Source organism: Piliocolobus tephrosceles, chromosome 15, assembly GCF_002776525.5.
Source record: "Piliocolobus tephrosceles isolate RC106 chromosome 15, ASM277652v3, whole genome shotgun sequence".
NCBI lineage: Eukaryota > Metazoa > Chordata > Mammalia > Primates > Cercopithecidae > Piliocolobus > Piliocolobus tephrosceles.
The window spans coordinates 100103566-100111154 of NC_045448.1; the positions used below are offsets into that span (position 1 = coordinate 100103566).

Here is a 7589-nt window from a genome sequence, read left to right on the forward strand (position 1 = left end):
CAGTTTAGGCTGAGCCATGTTTCCCACACATTGACCAATGTAAGGGCTCCAGGAGAACCCAAACTAGGGTTAACTTCTATATTCTGGCTTTGGTATTAAGAAGTCAAGGTTTTGATGGAATAGGAATAATCTCAGTGATTTCACTGAATCATTACAGTAAAGCGCTGAAAAACTATTCTGATTGTACACTAATGATATCATCATTAGCAGTAGTTTTACATTTCTTTTCTAAAAAGTAGTGTCTTTTAAAGTTTAATTCATAATACTTGAGTTTACAAACATAAAAAAAAAAATTTCTACTGAATTTCCTCTGTAAACTTTCTTTCCCATGTGCTATCTTCACTTATCAATTCAGAAAAGTTATACATGCCAAAAAAAAAAAAAACCTCCTAAATTCAAGGAGCCACACCCCAATTTCATGTTTTGTGGAATAAAATATGCACTGGCTTAATTTGATGAACAAGAAAACTGTGTTGATTTCTCCACACTACATCTTCACAGAATCTTTCCTTTTCGCAGGTAGAGAAACCATAAACATGCGCATGAATGAGCTCTATGTGCCTGGCGTTTTTTTTTTTTTTCTTTATATAGGGTTTATTTCAAAGTCCTAAACCACAGACACCGTGTCTACTTTTTGATGAAACGGTCAGGTAATTAGAACATAAATTTAGAGTCCCCTTGCCAACTCTGACTGTACTTTCAGCTTTTGGGGTTAGCATAAATGAATTAAATATTGATTCAAAATATAAAGTACTGTCATTATAAAGCAATAAGGGTCTAGCTTTCAGAGGCAAAGACCAGTCCCCATAGCAGTTTACATTGAATGTCTGAGGAGATTTCCACAATCGGGGCTAGATTGACCCATCCCTCCAAGGTGCCCATGGACACAAGCATATTAACGTTTGCTGTTCAGACCCCTTAGTCACCTTTGGTGCTGTAGAGATCCCTCCCTACTGTCCCCCACCTGCCCTCCCACTTCCCGAACATAGCGCTTTGAAAAATGGCAGCTCTGGGGAGCTTTTCTTAATTTTTTTCCCCGTACATTTGTTTGAAAGGCATAGGTATGGTGACTGCTGGCTGTATGTATCCCTTGTTTCTCAGAACTTGCATTTATAACAAAGTTCTGGCGAATCCCTTCTGGACACCTGGGCATGCTGATACTGATTTCTGGCCCATAGTGCAGTTTAAACCAATCAGGATTTTAGCCTATTTTGAAAGGCCTTCCCATTCTGAGGCTAAGCTTCCTGCCATGTGAGTTTTAAAGCACTACTACTAGTTGTTGAGGCACAAATAAGTCTGAGAAATAATGTCACTCCTCAGAAATTCGCAAGGCATGTCAATATAGTAAAACCTGTGAGAGGTTCTAGAGAAAGGAAACCTGTTTAACTGTGATTTTCAGCGTGCCCAAATCTACTTGGCTGAGTTTTTTTTTTTTTTTTTTTTTCTTTTTAATAGAACAACCATTAATATCTTGTAGGGCACTAATCTTTTACAGAATATATTTTGAGACACGTTTTTCTAAATTCCTGCTTGTGATATTTATGCCTCAAAATTGATCTGTGGCAGGAAAGAACAAATTTGCAAATTAATTACTTGTGCTTTCTTCTGATTTTTGTTTGTTAGCTTTAATTTCGCTTACAGATACTCCACTGTTGAAAGTGGCCATCAGCAAATGAAATTAGGTTTAGAATTCACAAGCTGGTTTGACTTCTATTTTTGCCATTTATTCCAATAATCTAAACTCAGTAAACAGTGTTCCTATAGACATTTTTTGATTGAGACATAAGGTTTTCTTCAACTAATGATTAGATTTTTGTAACTGATGTTAAACATGTGGATAATCGATGAATGTGCTCATTTTTCCTGCTGTGGAACATTATCTTTAGCTACAGCACAACGATATTTAGAGTTCTATCACATTTAGAGTTCTATCCAGATATATTTACATCTATCTATATCTGTTCTCTATTCAGGAAACTCCCAATTACGAGTAAGTAACTTCTATGTACTCATTTGAAGTTCGTTGCTTGGGATCTCAGATTACATTTTTCCAAAGGAATTTATTACAACTTGTCATTACGGTCTGGATTTAACCTATAAAAGTCTGTTTAATGCACAGCAACTGCATTGCTGAAATGCTAGGTACACTGAGAAAATAAGCCAAATGTCAGCATGGTTGCCATGCTGATAAGTTAAACCAAGTAGAAAAATAATAAGGTGATAAAATTGACTAACAGATCCTTTAAAAAGTTTGGTCTGAAGTGCTGATGCTTGTAGAAACATAGGTTTAATTTTAAAAGATGCAGCACAGACCAAGACTTGTGTGTACGTGTGCGCATGTGTGTCTATGTGTAGCTTTGTCAATATTTCCAGGGACCCTTCCAAACTCATGTCGTCCTTACCATAGCCTTCCATGATACAGATGCATCACAGCAGGTCTCATTCCAGGAGAGAGGGGTGAGACTCCTCTGTGGCATATACGTGAAACGAAGATAGAGAATAGGAAAAGATTGTTCTCTACAAAATCTAGGCAGGAATTGGCAGCATGAAGGAGAGGAGAAAGTCATTCTAAGTATGTATGTGTGTGTGTGAGAGAGAGAGAGAGACAGAGCGAGCAAGAACAGGGAGGAGGGGAAGAGAGAGAAAGGGGCAGGAAAAGAGCAAACACCTTGGATGGACTTAGGCGAAGTGTGAGTAGTGAAACAAAGAAAAACTTCGCGTCCTCTGCGCCTGTGAAGTAGTTTTCCGAAGGTGGACATTCTGAGAAGGAAGTCAGGAGTGGGGGAGTAGGCTTGCTACTATATGCCTGGTGTCTCGTTTGTCTTGGTTTTGTCTCAAACATCTATATAACCACCAAATCCAACATTGTTGTTGACTCCTGTTCTAGAGCACAGTTTTGGTGACTAAATTCTGACTTCCTTTCCTTAGTTTGTTGTCTGATTCTCCACTGAGCTGGTGCTTGGGCATTCCCAGTCTTGTCAGCCATTTTCCCCAGAAGGATGAGTCCTGTATCCTGCACTACCCCATTCCTCGACAGCTGATGCTGACCCTTCCCTTTCCCACCCAGCTCTCGCCTCCTCTTGTTCCTCACTCTCACCTCTGTGGAGCTCCTGACATGCTTCCTGCCATTCTGGGTCCTCCAGGAGCTTCTGACCACGTGGGCTTCCCAACCCATCCTTTACATGGCACCTACAGTCCTCTTAACAAATGCCCATAAGGCCGTGTCAGCACTCCGAGTCCTATGGCTGACAAAGTCTGTGTATTTTTGCAGGACCCACCCTCTGCCAACCTCCACTATTTTGGTTCCCACATCCTGAGCTCCAACTCTCTGGACCTCCTGTCTGTTCGTAAATGCACCATGTTGACTCTTACCTGCTTGTCTTTACCTATCCCTGTTCCTTTCTCCCAACTTTGTTCCTATTAACTGACTTTTACTCATCAATGCCAAGTTCATTTATTATGTCTTTTGAAAATCTTGGTCTCTAGCTAAGCAAGATGCTCCTACTCACTGAATTATAATTCACTGAACTGCAATTACTTTCCCTTCTCACTGAACTGCATGAGAACAAGAATGATGTCTTTCATTGTGTAGCACCAGCAAATAGCATACTTCTTGGAGCATAGTAGGTACTTAAAACATCCTTATTGAATGAATAAACCAATATACAGAAATGCCACCTAGAGTGACGGCTCCTTTTTTCTAGCATAATGTAAAACTGAAGAATTTTAAAATGATTACCAGTTAGTTATTAGGCAACAGAAATTAACTATATTCTATAGAGAAAAGGATATTCTTAGGATCCCTGTGAAAAGATGAGCAAGTGCTGATCTGTGTGTGGTAAGGTTACAGGTGATTTTGTTTTACTTGTATGTGCATGAATGCATTGCCTAAATTTTTAGAAAGAACATGCGTTGTGTTTATTATAATATAAACAAGAACATGAATCCTCAAAAAAAGAAGTGTCTCCTTAACGTGCTTCATGGCTTTACAAGGAAACAGAATACACGGGACACGTTGCTGCTGTTTTTGCGGCCTCTGCTCTCTTCTGCATCCCTTGCTTCTCTGTTTCTCTCCTCTACCTTTTTTTCTTTTCTTTTTCAAAACATCACTGGTGGCAGCCTTGGCTTGAACTTGGTGAGATGTGGTTCACATTTGCACAAAGGCGGAATGCTTCCTATTGGATATTTCAAGTATTTAGGCGTCGGTGTCCTTATTATCACATCTCTGCTAATCTGGACTCCGATCCATCATTGACCAGCTCCTCCTCACGGTCAACATGTCCCAAAGTCGTGGTGGCAAGGATACTGGAGAGGATTTCTAGGGAAGCAGTTTATCCTAAAAGGGGAATGTCAGAGTCAGTCATTTATTTGCTTCCAGACACACGATACCAGCTTCTCCTAAGGAGGTCGAGTGGCTGGTTCACCAAACTAAAATGAAGGAACCCACATGCCTCACTCCCACATGCCTCACATGCCTCACTCCAACAGTCAAGTGTGTCCTGAGCTGTCCTCTGAAGCATGAAAGCAACACCTCTGTCCACGATGGGGCTGAGAAGAGTCCACCCCACAAAATGTTGTTGACGGGCTAGTCCTTCTGAGTTCCACTCAATGGGCCTTTCATTCCTATGAAAGTTAGCAAATCCTCTTAAATAGCAATGCACTATTGAAGGTTTTTTTTCATAGGTCTACTTATACATACTGAGGAAAATTGGTACACTAGTCTAATAGTATTAAAGACGATCTAGAAAAAGACATACTGACACTTGGAACACACTATCCTTCTGCATTCATAACAGCATCAGGGGACTGTGGTCTTCTGTCTTGATCATGAGGTAAAACTGGCTAAATCAATTAAATTCAACAAACAGCTAGTGGGTACCTAATAATTTAAGGTACCATGCTGTGGGTTTGGAGGATGCAACTGGAATGAAACATGATCCCTGTCTTCAAGGTGCCTAGAAAGGAACTGTGATATACATGCTCTTCTCCTTGACTATATATCTCAGTACAAAAACATGTTTGCTTCCATTCATTAGATTATTTTGTTTTAGCTGATATTTATTTTCATCCCCTTCTTAAAAATTTCAGTAACTTGGCCAGGTGTGGTGGCTCACGCCTGTAATCCCAGCACTTTGGCGGGCCGAGGTGGGCGAATCATGAGGTCAGGAGATAGAGACCATCCTGGCTAATATGGTGAAACCTTGTCTCTACTAAAAATACAAAAAAATTAGCCAGGCATGGTGGCAGGCACCTGTAGTCCCAGCTACTCGGGAGGCTGAGGCAGGAGAATGGTGTGAACCTGGCAGGCGGAGCTTGCAGTGGGCCGAGATCATGCCACTGCACTCTTGCCTGGGCGACAGAGCGAAACTCTGCCTCAAAAAAAAAAAAAAAAAAATCAGTAACTTGCAAACTGCATTATCCATACATTTTAAGCAAACTTCTATGTGTTCATTGGTGCCATTCATTAATGTCTTCACCCAACAAATATGTATTTGATGCTACTATGTGTCAGGAACTGTTCTAGAAGCTTAGAGATGTAATGGTGAACATGATATGTGTTCAATACACATGCACACATTTTTATTACACAGTTGACCCTTGAGCATTACAGGTTTGAAGTTCACAGGTCCACTTATAGATGGACTTTCTTCCACCTCGGCCACTCCTGAGATAGCAAGACCCACTCCTCCCCTTCCTCCTCCCAAGCAGTCTACTGAATGTGAAGACTACAAGGATGAAGACCTTTATGATGAACCACTTCCACTTAACGAATGGTAAATGTTATTTTCTCGTCCTTATGATTTTCTTAATAACATTTTTTCTGTAGCTTTTTTTATTGTAAGATACAATATGTAATATATATAACACAAAATATGTGTTAATTGACTATGTTATTAGCAAGACTTCTGGCCAACAGTAGGCTATTAGTAGTTAAGTTTTTGGAGAGTCGAAAGTTGTAGATGGCTTTTCAACTGAGGAGGGTTAGTGGCCCCAACCTTTTCATTGTTCAAAGGTCAACTAGATATACATACATATGTGAATATGTATATATATGTATATGTATATGTGTGTATATCTATACATATCTGTATGTATATGTATGTACGTGTATATGTATATATGTGTGTATATATATGTAACACACATGCACTCAAACCTGCACACATAAATCTTCCTTATTAGAAATTAATAAGAGCTGTGAAGAGAAAGCAAGCAGCATGAGAGTCAAGAGACTCAGGAGCTCTTCTGAGACGGGGTGTGGCAGGGAAGCCCTTCTGAAAACTTGGCATTTGAATGGAAGCTTACAAACGTCTTGAAGGAGACCACCAAGCCAGGCTTCCCATCAAGTGCAAAGTCCTATAGCAGAATGAGGTGGGGGCATCTGGAGAGCACCAGAAAGGCCCACGTGGTGGTGGCAAAGGGGCTGAAGGGTGAGTGGTGGGTGTGAGATGAGGGCTGACCCGGCGTCAGGCTCCAGACCAGAGGGGCTCGCAGGCCAGGGTGAATAGTATGAGCTACTTTCCAATTGTGGAGAGCTTTGAGTCTAAAAAAATTTAATCTGACTTTCATTTTAAAAAGATTACTCTGACTACTTAGTGGAAAACATCTTGTAAAATAAGTTAAAGGAAATGATTAGTATCTGCTCCATTATTTCAGTCCGAGGTCCAAATTATTTTGCACAACCATACTAACTCTTTCCCAGTTTTAATACATTGACCGTAATTTGTCAATACAGTTACTGTTATCAAAGTGCAATTTCCACCTAGAAGATATAAGTAAAAACCACATAACAACTAGAGGTTCCCAATGGTGAGCTCCTGTCTCTAGAGGTATACAAAGAGCAGATTCACTGCTAGGACATTGTAGGAGTAATTTCTACCTTCGGGGACACTAAACTTGGATACCTCTAAGATCTTGTCTTTTTTGAGAGTTGCTGATTCTCTGGATTTCTTTGCCTTCTATTTAATAATATAGATGGCACACGATTCTGGGTTTAAGATAAGACATGGAGCATTTAGTGGGTATTGTGTTGGGCTCTCCACATCTCGTCAGGACTCAAACACTCCTTCCATCAGCTGCTGGGCATGGCGGTAGCAGATCAGCTGCCAGCCTCTCCCGAAAAGGTCCCTGGCTGGAGAGAAGAGCCTAGCCCAAGGTCGTGCCTCTTCCTGAGGAATCCTGTATCAGACTGGTTAGTGTAGGGGAATAAAGACCTGACCCCCTTGTCTCAGCTGGGGACCGCGTTGAAGGGCTTTTATCTCCAGAGCTCTGCAAGGTCAGCTGGACTCTTTTGAGGCCAGCTTCTCCCTCCCAGTCCTGCCTTGTTCCCATCCCTTCCTCCATGTGGGTCCCCATAGGTATCCTCACTCAGTCTCCTGCCCCATAAGCTCAGGTTCTGTGTCTGCAGCCTGGGAAGGCCCAGTAGAACTATTGTGTAAGAAAATAGGCCAGTCGCAGTGGCTGGTGCCTGTAATCCCAGCACCTTGGGAGGCCGAGGCGGGCAAATCACGAGGTCAGGAGATCGAGACCATCCTCGCTAACATGGTGAAACCTGTCTCTACTAAAAATACAAAAAATTAGCTCGGCAT

At 41.2% G+C, this 7589-nt stretch overlaps 1 long non-coding RNA gene across 1 annotated transcript in view; it reads right to left on the reverse strand.

The window, feature by feature from the left end:
* Positions 1-3624: 3624 nt before the first annotated feature.
* LOC111542248 overlaps positions 3625-7589 on the reverse strand; it is a 77461-nt gene continuing 73496 nt past the window's right edge. Inside the window, exon 4 of the long non-coding RNA XR_002731493.1 lies at positions 3625-4336. This is a non-coding gene — a long non-coding RNA (uncharacterized LOC111542248). The remainder of the gene's footprint in view (positions 4337-7589) is intronic.